The sequence below is a fragment of the Capra hircus genome, chromosome 16 (assembly GCF_001704415.2).
Source record: "Capra hircus breed San Clemente chromosome 16, ASM170441v1, whole genome shotgun sequence".
NCBI lineage: Eukaryota > Metazoa > Chordata > Mammalia > Artiodactyla > Bovidae > Capra > Capra hircus.
The window spans coordinates 5,804,342-5,818,645 of record NC_030823.1 but is presented as its reverse complement, the minus strand read 5'-3'; the positions used below and the strand labels follow the sequence as shown (position 1 = coordinate 5,818,645).

Sequence of the window (14,304 nt, the reverse complement as noted above, 5' to 3'; positions counted from 1 at the left end):
GATGATGCTGATCAATTTGAAGATGACTATCAGAGCTGACTGTGCTGTTTCTGCATGTCACCCCTCCTTCTGTGTATAGAAGCTCTATCCCCACTGGTTGCCAGTGTAAGGGGGAGAGGGTGAGTTGGCCTTTGGACAGACGTCCACCACCCTCCTCTCCCCAGCTGCTGGCATTTGAAATAAAGCAAACTTTCCTTTCCACCAATCTGGGCTGTTTATTCGCTTCTGGGTGGTGAGCAGCTGGACCCTACCACACTCTTTCAGTAATATTAACATAAACAAAAGTTTCTTGCTTCAGAAATTCTTGCTTTTCATACCAGGAAGTCATAGGAAATGAACCATAATTCAAACCAGAAAGCCCTATTTTCTAAAGCATGCGCATGCAAAAGGAAACTGCCTGCATTTTGTTGTGCATAGAGCCGTGTTCACGAACCCGCTGTGTTTGCCGTCTGTGGATGGAAGTGTGAGCTACAACAGGCATGTGTTGCTGGCTTCCACAGTAATAGACTTTTAATTACCAATTTAAGTAAGGTCAGAAGGCAGATCCAGTAAGATCCTTTAAAGTGAATATAAATTATGGAGGCTTAGTCAATGCCCTACACACAATTCCTAGTGGCAAGCTATGAAATCGAAATTGTCTCACACTTAAATTCAATAAAAAATGTAAATATTCGTTCACATTTGTTTCAAAACAGTACTGTAGAGAGTGGTATGAAAACGATTTGTTAAAGCTTCATTGCTGCATACTTAGTACTTTTCTCTTTTTAAGACTGATTTATTATTTTTTTTAAGTTAAAGACTATAATTGATTTACAATGTGTTAGTTTCAGGTGTAGAGTACAATGATTCAGTTATATATATATGTATTAGCTATATATATATGTATATATGTATAATTCCATCTACAAAAGAAATAGTCTCTTATGAAGCTATGAAGGTTAAACAAATTATACATGTATTATTTATATATAATTTTTCAGAGTCTTTCCCCTTATAGCTATTATAAGATACAAGTAGAGTTCTCTATGCTATACAGAAGGCCCTTGTTGGTTATCATTATCTATTTTACATATACTAGCATGTATACTGGAGAAGGAAATGGCAACCCACTCCAGTGTTCTTGCCTGGAGAATCCCAGGGACGGGGGAGCCTGGTGGGCTGCCGTCTATAGGGTCTCACGGGGTCGGACACGACTGAAGTGACTTAGCAGCAGCAGCAGCATGTATACATTAATCCCATTGGAATAAGATAATATTTCATTCAAAACAGAAACCTCCTTTTAGCTACAGAATTTAGGTTGGAAGTATTAAAAATTCTAATACCGTGGTTTTGCAACAATGGATGCCTTTATAAGTCTTAACTTACTCTAGTCTTACCTGGTTGATAATATACTGAAAATCCTCTTTGAAAGTAAAATATATAAAACTGCAAGTAATATCTACCATCAGCAAAGAATATCATTCTAGGTTCAGTAGTTTCAGTTTACATGTACTTTATAGCAAAAATGAAAATGTTAGTTCACTCATATTTAGATAATTGGCTTGTACAGATTTGTGAATCAGAGTCTAAAATTTATTTGAAGTACTCTTTTTAGTCACAACTCCATGTAATAGTTTTATTTCCCATAAATATGTGGAAACAGTAATTTTGTCAGATCAAATACTCAAGATATTATGCTCATATAATGGAACTGACAAGTCAAGTCACAGAACCAGAAGTTAATAAATACTTTAGGGAAGAAGTTGAAGATTAGCATATTTTTCCAAGTAAAGGATAAAACACTTTTAATCTTTGTGAATGCTTTTCTTAGTTATGTGTACTAGGAATTATATCAAGCATATATGAGCTAAATAATACTGGGTCCCCTATTCACCACTGTTTTGAATTCCCCCAAAGGAAAGAATATCATGATTTACATAAAAACCCATAGGACTCACAAGGCATTTTTATCATTATTTCAATAAAAGTAACGTCTCTTTTCATATTTCAGTTTAACTAAAGAAAAAAAAAATCAGAAGGATTTGGGGATTAAGTTTAAGAAATCTAAACTCACAACACAGAGATAGTTATTTCTATGCTTGAAATTTACATACCTTTCTTTCCTACTTCCAATAGGATATAATAAAAAGTATACCGAATTTATATGTATTAAGATATATACAGTGGAAATGAGAAATAGATTTAAGGGACTAGATCTGATAGATAGAGTGCCTGATGAACTATGGATGGAGGTTCGTGACACTGTACAGGAGACAGGGATCAAGACCATCCCCATGGAAAAGAAATGCAAAAAAGCAAATAGCTGTCTGGGGAGGCCTTACAAATAGCTGTGAAAAGAAGAGAAGCGAAAAGCAAAGGAAAAAAGGAAAGATATAAGCATCTGAATGCAGAGTTCCCAAGAATAGTAAGGAGAGATAAGAAAGCCTTCTTCAGTGATCAATGCAAAGAAATAGAGGAAAAGAACAGAATGGGAAAGACTAGAGATCTCTTCAAGAAAATTAGAGATACCAAGGGAACATTTCCTGCAAAGATGGGCTTGATAAAGGACAGAAATGGTATGGACTTAACAGAAGCAGAAGATATTAAGAAGAGGTGGCAGGAATACATAGAAGAACTGTACAAAAAAGATCTTTATGACCAAGATAATCATGATGGTGTGATCACTCACCTAAAGCCAGACATCCTGGAATGTGAAGTCAAGTGGGCCTTAGAAAGCATCACTACGAACAAAGCTGGTGCAGGTGATGGAATTCCAGTTGAGCTATTTCAAATCCTGAAAGATGATGCTGTGAAAGTGCTGCACTCAATATGCCAGCAAATTTGGAAAAACTCAGCAGAGGCCACAGGACTGGAAAAGGTCAGTTTTCATTCCAATCCCAAAGAAAGGCAGTGCCAAAAAATGCTCAAACTACCACACAATTGCACTCATCTCACATGCTAGTAAAGTAATGCTCAAAATTCTCCAAGCCAGGCTTCAGCAATACGTGAACTGTGAACTTCCAGATGTTCAAGCTCGTTTTAGAAAAGGCAGAGGAACTAGAGATCAACTTGCCAACATCCACTGGATCATCGAAAAAGCAAGAGAGTTCCAGAAAAACATCTATTTCTGCTTTATTGACTTATGCCAAAGCCTTTGACTGTGTGGATCACAACAAACTGTGGAAAATTCTGAAAGAGATGGGAATACCAGACCACCTGACCTGCCTCTAGAGAAACCTATATGAAGGTCAGGAAGCAACAGTTAGAACTGGACATGGAACAACAGACTGGTTTCAAACAGTACGTCAAGGCTGTATACTGTCACTGGTTTCAAGGAGTACGTCAAGGCTGTATACTGTCACCCTGCTTATTTAACTTCTATACAGAGTACATCATGAGAAACGCTGGGCTGGAAGAAACACAAGCTGGAATCAAGATTGCCGGGAGAAATATCAATAATCTCAGATATGCAAATGACACCACCCTTATGGCAGAAAGTGAAGAAGAACTAAAGAGTCTCTTGATGAAAGTGAAAGAGGAGAGTGAAAAAGTCGGCTTAAAACTCAACATTCAGAAAATGAAGATCATGGCATCCGGTCCCATCACTTCATGAAAAATAGATAGGGAAACAATGGAAACAGTGACAGACTTTATTTTGGGGGGCTCCAAAATCACTGCAGATGGTGATTGCACCCATGAAATTAAAAGACACTTACTCCTTAGAAGGAAAGTTATGACCAACATAGTCAGCATATTAAAAAGCAGAGACATTCCTTTGCCAACAAAGGTCCATCTAGTCAAGGCTATGGTTTTTCCAATAGTCATATATGGATGTGAAAGTTGGACTATAAAGAAAGCTGAGCACCGAAGAATTGATGCTTTTGAACTGTGGTGTTGGATAAGACTTTTCAGTGTCCCTGGGACTGCAAGGAGTTCAAACCAATCCATTCTAAAGGAAATCAGTCCTGAATGTTCATTGGAAGGACTGATGGAGCTGAAACTCCAATACTTTGGCCACCTGATGCGAAGAACTGACTCCCTGGAAAAAACCCTGATGCTGGGAAAGATTGAAGGCTGGAGAAGGGGACAACAGAGGATGAGATGACTGGATGGCATCACTGCTCGATGGGCGTGAGTTTGAGTGAACTCCGGGAGTTGGTGATGGACAGGGAGGCCGGGCATGCTGCGATCCATGGGGTTGCAAACAATTGGTTACGACTATGTGACTGAACTGAATTGATGCCTCTCCTAGTGCTTTAAGCCCAGAAAATCTTACTTTTTTCTTCTCCATTTAGGATCTTGAATACTATTATTATGCAATTACTAACTACATGGTAGACGTCTTCCCTTAAGACAGGAATTAATTAATTTGATTATTAGCCTAAATGCTACTTCATTGATATTTAAATAAATCATAGATTATTAAAATATTATAAATTAATGCTTTTAAATTTGTTAATCTAAATAACTCTCCTTTTTTCATAAAAACAAACTGAGAAATAATTTTGACTTTATTTTGGCTGGTTGTGTTATTTTTCTAGGAGCCTCATACAGTGATTCATAAATATGCCGACACCAGGCAGCATATCAGAGAAGGCAATGGCTCCCCACTCCAGTACTCTTGCCTGGTAAATCCCATGGATGGAGGAGCCTGGTGGGCTGCAGTCCATGGGGTCGCTAAGAGTCGGACATGACTGAGCGACTTCACTTTCACTTTTCACTTTCATGCATTGGAGAAGGAAATGGCAACCCAGTCCAGTATTCTTGCCTGGAGAATCCCAGGGACAGGGGAGCCTGGTGGGCTGCCGTCTATGGGGTCGCACAGAGTCAGACATGACTGAAGCAACTTAGCAGCAGCAGCAGGCAGCATATGTGTTATTCATTTTACTTTTTATCACATGTTTAGGAAGTTACACTCCAAAAGAACTACTTCAGTTTTTAAATATTTACAGACCAAAGTCTGAAGAGAACGTATGGATGTGAAGGTTTGGGATAATGGAAGATTAAGTTGGATCAAGCAGAATTTATGGATGTGGGCTCAGTAAGCACTTAAAGTTGCAGCTTGGGGAGTCATAAAGTACTCAGAATTGTAGCAACAGGCACAGCAAGCAGGGTATTCAGCCCATGGGGGCCATATGGAGACTCATGTTTTTGGGCTCTGACTTGATAACTGGTTGTATCACCTGCTGATAAGCACACTTGCTGAGTTGTATCACTGCCTACTGTCAAGTGTTTGCTTTGAGCTGCACAGTTTTAAGTTGTGTTTGTTCAGTTCTCTCATGCTTCTGTCTGGGTTTCACCAATTTAAGTTAGAAGCTTCGATCTTTGGCATTTAAGGACAGAGGATGGAGCTGGGGCTCTGTGTCACAGGTCTCAGACTTCTCTGTGTGTTTCATATTGAATTGCGTATCTAGATTCCAGTAAAGGGCATGACTGCCACTAAGTTCAGGGAAAGATCCTTATCCCATGACCATTGGTGGTGTGTCTACAGCAGGCATCAAACTCCATTGCAAAGAGTGTGAGGGGAAAATGCTGACACTCTGGGTATCACAGAGGTAGATGATGTGGTTACTTGTGTGGAAGAAGAGTAGTTGTCATGCTGAGATCCACACTCCTGAAAACAGCTCCCTGGGGCCCTACAAAATGCTTCTGCTGCTGCCCGTGCCTCTGCAGCAACAAAGATGCTGATCCCCAGAGTCACAAGGAGAGGTATCCATAGGGCACTGCAGCTAAGTTAAGCCTCAATGGATATTCATATTCTTATGTAAAGAATCTGTATAAAATAGTATTATTGATCTAAGTATATTAAAGCTTAGAAATTATCACCCCCTTATGAAAACTGGAATGACTCAGATCAACCTTATAATTTTATATTCAGTTCTGATTTTGTAAACTACAGTAGTCATGCACCAAGAAGCTGTGAGTAAAGGCTTAATTTGTTTCCTGTGGCAGGGCAAAGTGAAAGAATGATGTCCATGCAGTTTAAGGCACTAAGTGAGCAGAAAGCCAGGGCTGTGCAGTTAAATCAGGCAGACTGGATGCATTTAAATAGCTTCTTGCTCCTAGGTGTGCCAGTACGATTCTTTTTTTTTTTTTTGAAGGATAATTGTTTTACAGAATTTTGTTGTTTTCTGTCACTCAACATGAATCAGCCAAAGGTATACATATATCCCCTCCTTTTTGAACCTCCTTCCCATCTCCCACACCATCCCACCCCTCTAGATTGATACAATTCCTGTTTAGTTTCCTGAGCCATACAGCAAATTCCCATTGGCTATGGGAGGGATTGGGGGCAGGAGGAGAAGGGGACGACTGAGGATGAGATGGCTGGATGGCATCACGGACTTAATGGACGTGAATCTGAGTGAACACTGGGAGATGGTGATGAACAGGGAGGCCTGGCGTGCTACGATTCATGGGGTCGCAAAGAGTCGGACACGACTGAGTGACTGAACTGAACTGAATGTAAGTCTCTGTGTTACTCTCTCCATACATCTTACCCTCTCTTCCCCTCTCCCCATGTCCATAATTCTATTCTCTATGTCTGTTTCTCCATTGTTGCCCTGTAAATAAGTTCTTCAGTCCCATTTTTTCTAGATTCTGTACATATGCATTAGAATGACATTTATCTTTCTCTTTCTGACTCACTTCACTCTGTATAATAAGTTCTAGGTTCATCTACCTCATCAGAATTGACTGAAATGCATCCCTTTTTATGACTGAGTAATATTCCATTGTGTCTATGTACAACAACTTCTTTATCCATTCATCTGTTGATGGACATCTACATTGCTTCCATGTTCTGGCTATTGTAAATAGTGCTGTAATGAACAATGGGATACATGTGTCTTTTTCAGTTTTGGTTTCCTCAGGATTTATGCCTAGGAGTGGGATTTCTGGGTCATACGGTGGTTTTATTCCTAGTTTTTTAAGGAATCTCCATACCGTCTTCCATAGTGGCTGTATCAATTTACATTCCCACCAACAGTGCAACAGTGTTCCCTTTTCTCCACACCCTCTCCAGCATTTATTGTTTGTAGATTTGGACGATGGCCATTCTGACTGCTGTGAGGTGATATCTCATTGTAGTTTCGATCTGCATTTCTCTAATAATAAGCAATGTTGAGCATCTTTTCAAGTGTTTGTTAGCCATCTCTACAGCGAGATGCTTAAGTTAAAGTAAGTAATGAAAGTAAGAAATGCTTTCCTAGGGTTGAAAATAAACAAGACAAGAATTAGTAGAGCTAGGAAATATTAGAAAAAGGAATAATAAAATAAATAAAAGTACTTAAGAGTAAAATTTTTAAGAGAAAAGTGAAAGAAAATTATAGATTAGCTCAGACTCATGGTGTGTGTATGTGTATGAATTAAAATACATTTCAAGTTAGTGAATATATCTACATTTGAAAATATTATAAGGCATTTATCCAAATCACTGGAATACTTACTATTATTTTATTTATAAATTTAAGTATATTGACACACACGTTTTCTGAAGCAGCGTCCTCCACTAAAAAATACTGCAGCAGTAAAAAATGATGGAAAAAGAGCTATGTTAGTCCATGTGCCATGCCATATAGAAGTACTTGCCATTAACTATGGACAATTCACTCAACACATTTCTGGTTTTTTCTAATTAATGCAGTGACTTAATTTCTGACTTAATTTCCACTCTGCTGCATGTGGAGAACAGCCCAAGTTCACACACAGCTAGTGAAAGCAGGAGCCAACTTCAAACACAGATTATGTGGTCCCAAGTCCAGTGCTTATCTGGTCAGGAAAAATAATTGGATAACTGCTTCTTCTAGGAACAGAGACAGAAAGAATGTAAATAATGGGTAAAACACAGAAGAGTCTAAAATCCAGCAACAAGAAAATGACTTGGTATGGCAGACATCAAAAATCCACTATATATAATAAGTTCTAAGTTCATCCACCTAATTAAAACTGACTCAGATGCATTCATTTTTATGGCTGAGTAATATCCCATCATGTGTATATACCACAACTTCTTTATCCATTCATCTGTTGATGGACATCTAGGTTGCTTCCATGTTCTAGCTATTGTAAATAGTGTTGCAATGAACAATGGGATACATGTGTCTCTTTCAATTTTGCTTTCCTCAGGGTATAGGCCTAGAAGTGGGACTGCTGGGTCATATGGTGGTTTTATTCCTAGTTTTTTGAGGAATCTCTATAACATCTTCCATAGCAGCTTTACCAATTTACATTCCCACCAACACGATACTCTAACATATATATACAGAATCTAAAAAATGGTACTGAAGAATTTATTTACAGAGCAACAATGAAGAAACAGACGCAGAAAACAGACTTATGGACGTGGGGAGAGGGGAGGGGAGGATGAGATGTGTGGAAAGAGTAACATTAGTATGGAAACTTACATTACCATATGTAAAATAGATAGCCAACGGGAATTTGCTATAGCTCAGGAAACTTAAACAGGGGCTCTTTATCAACCTATAGGGGTCAGATGGTGTGGGATAGGGTGGGAGATGGGAGGGAGTTTCTAAAAGGAGGGGATATATGTATACCTATGGCTGATTCATGTTGAGGTTTGACAGAAAACAGTAAAATTCTGTAAAGCAATTATCCTTCAATAAAAAATAAATTAATTTTAAAAAATCCACTATATATACAGCATGCAAAGAAAACAATCATTTATCTGTATGTATTATGCAAGATCTTGAAGGAAGAGAATTTGGATACAGCATATCCACCAATAAGTCATTATTAAATCCAAGAATAGGTATGAAAAGCTCACATTCACTTTCTGAGAAATCTTTCTTGGATGTTTGCTGCCTCATTCCAAGCACCTAGGCTAAGGAAATGTCTAATTCTAGGAGATAAGGAGGGGAGGATCTGGCAGATAATCAGTTTGTTCTTCATGTTTAGGAATTAGAACACCAAGCTCATAAAACACAAATGTGCCCTCCATTAACCTCAGAGTAATCACTGAAACCTAAAGATTTAATGAGTTCTCCAAGGTCACGTGCAGAAAAAGAGGAAAGTCTATACACATAATTTTGACAAATGCCTGGTTTGGGTTTCAAGTGTCAGTTCCCATGTTGAGCCTCAAACAAAGCACTTTGGGATCTCAAAGCAGGTGTTGGAAAAGAGAGAAGTGGCCGGAAATTGGCAGAGGCTCCTTCAGTGAAATCTAATGATTAAAAGGAGAGAGAGAGAGAGAGAGAGAGAGGCTCTGGTGTCAGAATTTGATTAAGTTCAAATATAGGCCTGCTGCTTCCTAAGTTTTTATTTTATCAAGTTAAGTGTCTCAGCCTCTGCTCATTTACAAATGGGAGTAAAATCATCTGCCATGTTACCTGGCTATGTGGATTAAATAAAAAAGTGTTCAGCATTGGGCAGAGATCAAGATTAACACTCTTGGGGGGACAATCTGCAGTGAAGCTTAGGCCACACTTAAATCATGGTGTACTTCCTGGAATTCAAAGACAATGGCACGTCCTAGGATAGGAGGTAAATCCCTGCCTCTCCTTGAGGTCCTGAGTTATAGAGCCAATCTCAGGACAGGAAATTAGAGACAAACTTTCAGATGGAAGATCACAGTATCAGCATCTAAAATGAGATGGTACTGGGACTTCCTAGGTGGTCCAGAGGTTGAGATTTCCTCTTCCAATGCGGGGGATGTGGATTTGATTCTTGGTCCAGGAGCTAAGATCTCACATGCCTTGGGGCCAAAAAAACAAAACATAAAATGGAAGCAATATCGTAGCAAATTCAATAAAGACTTAAAATAACTTTTTTTAATAAAATGAGTTGTTATAGGCAGAAACTGAACAGAACAAAGAGGAGGAAAACAAATATACCAGGATAAATAAGAGTTATTCATACAATGAAAACTGACAGGAGAATTTTGACATGTAAGAAACAATGAACCCAGTTAAAGCTTCTATAATGTTTAAACAAATTACAACTAAAATAAAATGCCAGTGATTTGGCTAAAAGAGATTTTTAGTAAGAACAGGCTTGATCAAAGAGTGAGGAAAAACTGAGAGACATGGATAAGGAATAGAATGGACATCATATTTGAACGCTTCTGATAGTTTAACAGCAAGAATGAAATAAGAAAAATAGAATAAGAGGGGAATGTTTCTTGAGGTTTGAGGAAATCTGAACATATTTGAGGGTTGAGAGAGAGAAGCCCCCTCGCCCAAAAAAGGGAAAGAACAGAATTGTGGAAGAAAAAAAATAGAATTACAAGGATAAATATATTTTAATGTCTAAAGTGCAGTTAGAGCTCTTTCTTCATAAAAGGATTTTGAGGAGATGCTTATATTAGAAAACTCAGCAAACTAGAGGGAAGAAGCTTAGTTTACATAGGGAAATAACTGGAGGACTTTAAGACCTAGAATAGTAATTATGAGAAAGAAAGCAATTACAGGAAGAAAGTTACAAGTCAACTTCCAATTGGCTACAAAAATTCAGAAATGAGCCAAACCTTTGACTTTCTGGATCTATAATAGTAAGTTAGAGAAAAGAGGAGATAGTAAAGCTTGACATCTGAACTAAAAGTGCACAACATATGAATCGACATGGAAAACTACAACAGAGCCAAAAATCTACATTCAAAAAAATTAACTCCACTTTCAAACATGAAGCTATATAGTTTTTAGCCAAATGCAAACTCCTCTTTGGGACATGGTGTGACCACTAACTAGTGTTTCTACCACTGTGGACCAGGTCTAGATTCACACTTGAGAAATGCCTTTAGGAGAGGCAAAGTGAACCAATTTGGCTTGTGACATGTTCCTAAAATACTTCCTGAAATAATGTCTGCCAGTGCATCATAAATAAAATGAAAATTTGTCAATCAGGTCAAGTCAAATACTGGTACAAATGAAAAATTTTAGAAATATATGCTTAAACTCATTAGTAACTTTTCAAAGCATTACAAAAGATACTCTAATAAGTAAACCATAAAAACTCTGAGATAAGCTCCCCACACCTTGTCTTGGCCAGCACTATGTTCTGCATTAACTAGAATTTCAATTTGCATCACCTGCAGGCAGCCATGGTCGCTGGTACTGCTGAGCAGCTTCATGATAAACAAATGTTACCATTGTCTATGTACCATCATGTGAAGAAAATCAGAAAGCAGCCAAAACATTCTTACAGCCCAAAGAGAAGCTTCTTTAGTACCTATCTTGTAAATTCCAAAGGAATCAATATGTAGAAAAAAATTAGAATATTTAAGAATATAACAAAGCTAGAGCTTATTAAACCTTAAATAACTAATGTAGAGTGCTCAGAATAATTTAATAAACATTTGCATTTATTATATGGTTTCAAATTGTAGAGAAAATACCAGTCATTCTGTCAAAATTTCTGGAATTATGATAATACAGAACTCCAACAAGCTCAAAAATAAGACTCATATTTTTCGTTGGTAATTTTGACACAAAAGTTTTACACTTGTGATATTATTCCACAGTAGGCTGAATTGTACCACTGCTTTGAGATTTAAAATGAAATTTTTAAAGTTGAAAATACTTATGTTTGTAATAGTTTCTTTAATTCTATTAATGTTTGGGGGTTTGTGTTAAGTACTAAGGCCATAATGACAATTATTTAACATGATCTACATGAAGAAAGTGGAAAATAAAATAAAAAATGCAAATCCCATAAAGAGAAATCGAGGTTTCAGGAATATAAATGCATAAGAAGGAATCCATCTCAGGTCCTATTGTTCCCATAACTGTTCCTAAGGGGTCCAGGCTACTTTAAGAAGCAAACTAAAGGTATGTTTTATGTCAAGATCCCCATTCCTTTTCAGTCCTAGCTGACTGCACAGAAGGTGGCACGTCCCTTAAGGACAGATAATCTACATCCAGTAAGTGCTAGCTGGTAATGACTCCATGCAGTAAAGTGTGTGATTGGATCAATACATAAACATAATTTGAAGACAAATAGGTAATATTAATTTGCAATCATATTAGGGAAATATAGATACACTAACTTGAAGAGAACATATTAAACCATTTCAGCTTGTTTTCTTTTAAAATCTGAACTACTGAGTTTAACCTTTAATATTGTTTTCAATGACTCATTATATTAGACCATTTGAAGAAACGGAGACAAACAAAATACTTACTTGTGATGTTATTTCTCGACACTGACACAAAGGGAGGGAAAAGAAACACACAAATTCCAGTTTAAACAACGACTAAACGATACATTCACAAAACAATCAGCAACAGGACAATATACGACAGATACCACATAACATTTATCACCTAATTATGTGTTTGATTACTTATCATAGCGCTTTTGAATAAAATTAGGTAAAGAATAAGCTAATATTTTAAGAACTTGCCAAAAAGGTGTTAGGTTTTTTCTAAAATCATCGTTCTATGATTTGATGAAAAGTTAATGTGGTGTTAATAGAAAATAAAACAATTGATAAGATATAAAGGATTATATTCATGAGAAGAAACGGACATCATTATTGATATTCAATAATCATTATTGGTATTAATAGTTGTACTGTTTTTTTAAATTTTAGATACTATAATAAGATTATTTTTCACCCCTACATATACATTCAAGTAAATGTATAGAAATATTCTGAGTTTTCAAATATGTTATAAAGGTTAAAAACTGATCTACCCAGTCAATATATAAGCCCTAAACATTTAGGGGTTATAAAAATCATGTTATCTTGTTCTTCAGTTCTACGGAATAACATGAGCTTCATCCTTCAAAAGGCAGAAGTGAAATTTTCAATTATAATTTTTGTTGTAATATAATTCAAGTCTAACCCACTATTTAGGATTGTCACTATTGTTACAAATATTAAGAAACACATTAAAAATATATGAATATAGGCTTGTTGGAACTGTTTGTCTCCAGATTCTTAACACTTCTTAACAAAATGGAATAACACTGACGAGAAAATGGTAGAGAAGTTTCAAAACTTTTTATCTTAAGCCTTACTAAAATATTTATATTAATGTAATTTGGAGGCTTTCCTGGTGGTTAAAATGGCAAAGAATCAGCCTGCAATGCAGGAGACCTGGATTCAATCCCTTGGTTGGGAAGATATCCTGGAGAAGGGAATGGCTACCCACTCCAGTATTGTGGCCTGGAGGATCCCATGGACAGAGGAGCCTGGTGGGCTACAGTCCATGGGTCACAAAGAGTCAGACACGAATGAGCCTGCTTTTATAAAGTGAGATTTTATTGAGTACCACCTTTTTTGGTACTTTAGCATTTCGTAAAACTATAAAGCGAGAAAATGTTCATCGTGTTATCTATCTCTTAATTATCTCTAAATATTAAATCTCATATAAAGAAACATATAATATACTCTTAACAATGATCAGGAAAAACAAATCTTTCTATAGATGAACTTACATCTTTTTGTGTATCAAACTACAATTATTATATAACTCAACAGTTTTATTTTTGCCTTATTTGCCAGAAAAATAAAAGTAGAATTCCTTTTCAACTATAGCAGTCAGGTCATTTTAGATGTAAAGTAACTTTAATTTCTTGCCCTTACTAATATATTTCACTGTAAAAGTACTCGAAGTTTATTGTAATCTTTAAACTGCCTCTTTTTTTTTTCTGTAATAGGTAGTATATAAAATTTAAACAAAAATATGTGTTCCAAAAGATGAACTGAACTCAGTATAGGCAGACAGCAGATATTATCTTCATTTAGCTTAGAATTCTTTCATTTTTTCCAAGGATATGTGCTTTAAATATAAGCTGGAGGTTTGAGGATTTATAAATATTTTGCTGATTTGTGACGGGAAGAACCGAGATGTAATGTTAAATGCTCCTTGATGACAGTACAAATATTCAATTATCTTTTCCCTATCTACACTGCTAACAGCATACAACAAAGACTCTTAATAATATAAAATGACAAACATGGATATGAACTTGACCAATGGAAGGATTAACTGTTTTCAAGTTTACAAAATCCATATTACAAGATAAAAACAGGAATAGTATTCTGCTATGTGGAAATCTTCTTTGTCTTTATCAAGCTTGAGTAAGACATGGTTAGTTGCTCAGGTGTGAAAGCACCTTTTCTCTTAACAGTTAATCAAATAATATTTTTTGGATGCAATATTTTTAAACTTTTAGGCATATCTGCCAAGCTGTCTTACACATTTAACTGTCTGGAATGTTTTTCCCATCAGTCATTCCTGATTTTTTCCAGTTTGGTCCTGCTCTTTGTGGTGTGAACCACGGGGACCACAGCCAATGAAAAACTCAGATTCAGCTGCAGAAATGGCAATAAAACATCTTTTAGCACCTCTGAAGCTGCAG

At 36.7% G+C, this 14,304-nt stretch overlaps 1 protein-coding gene across 2 annotated transcripts in view; it reads right to left on the bottom strand.

Moving 5' to 3' along the window:
- KCNT2 (potassium sodium-activated channel subfamily T member 2) overlaps nucleotides 1-14,304 on the bottom strand; it is a 439,686-nt gene that overhangs the window by 26,292 nt on the left and 399,090 nt on the right. The window lies entirely within an intron of this gene.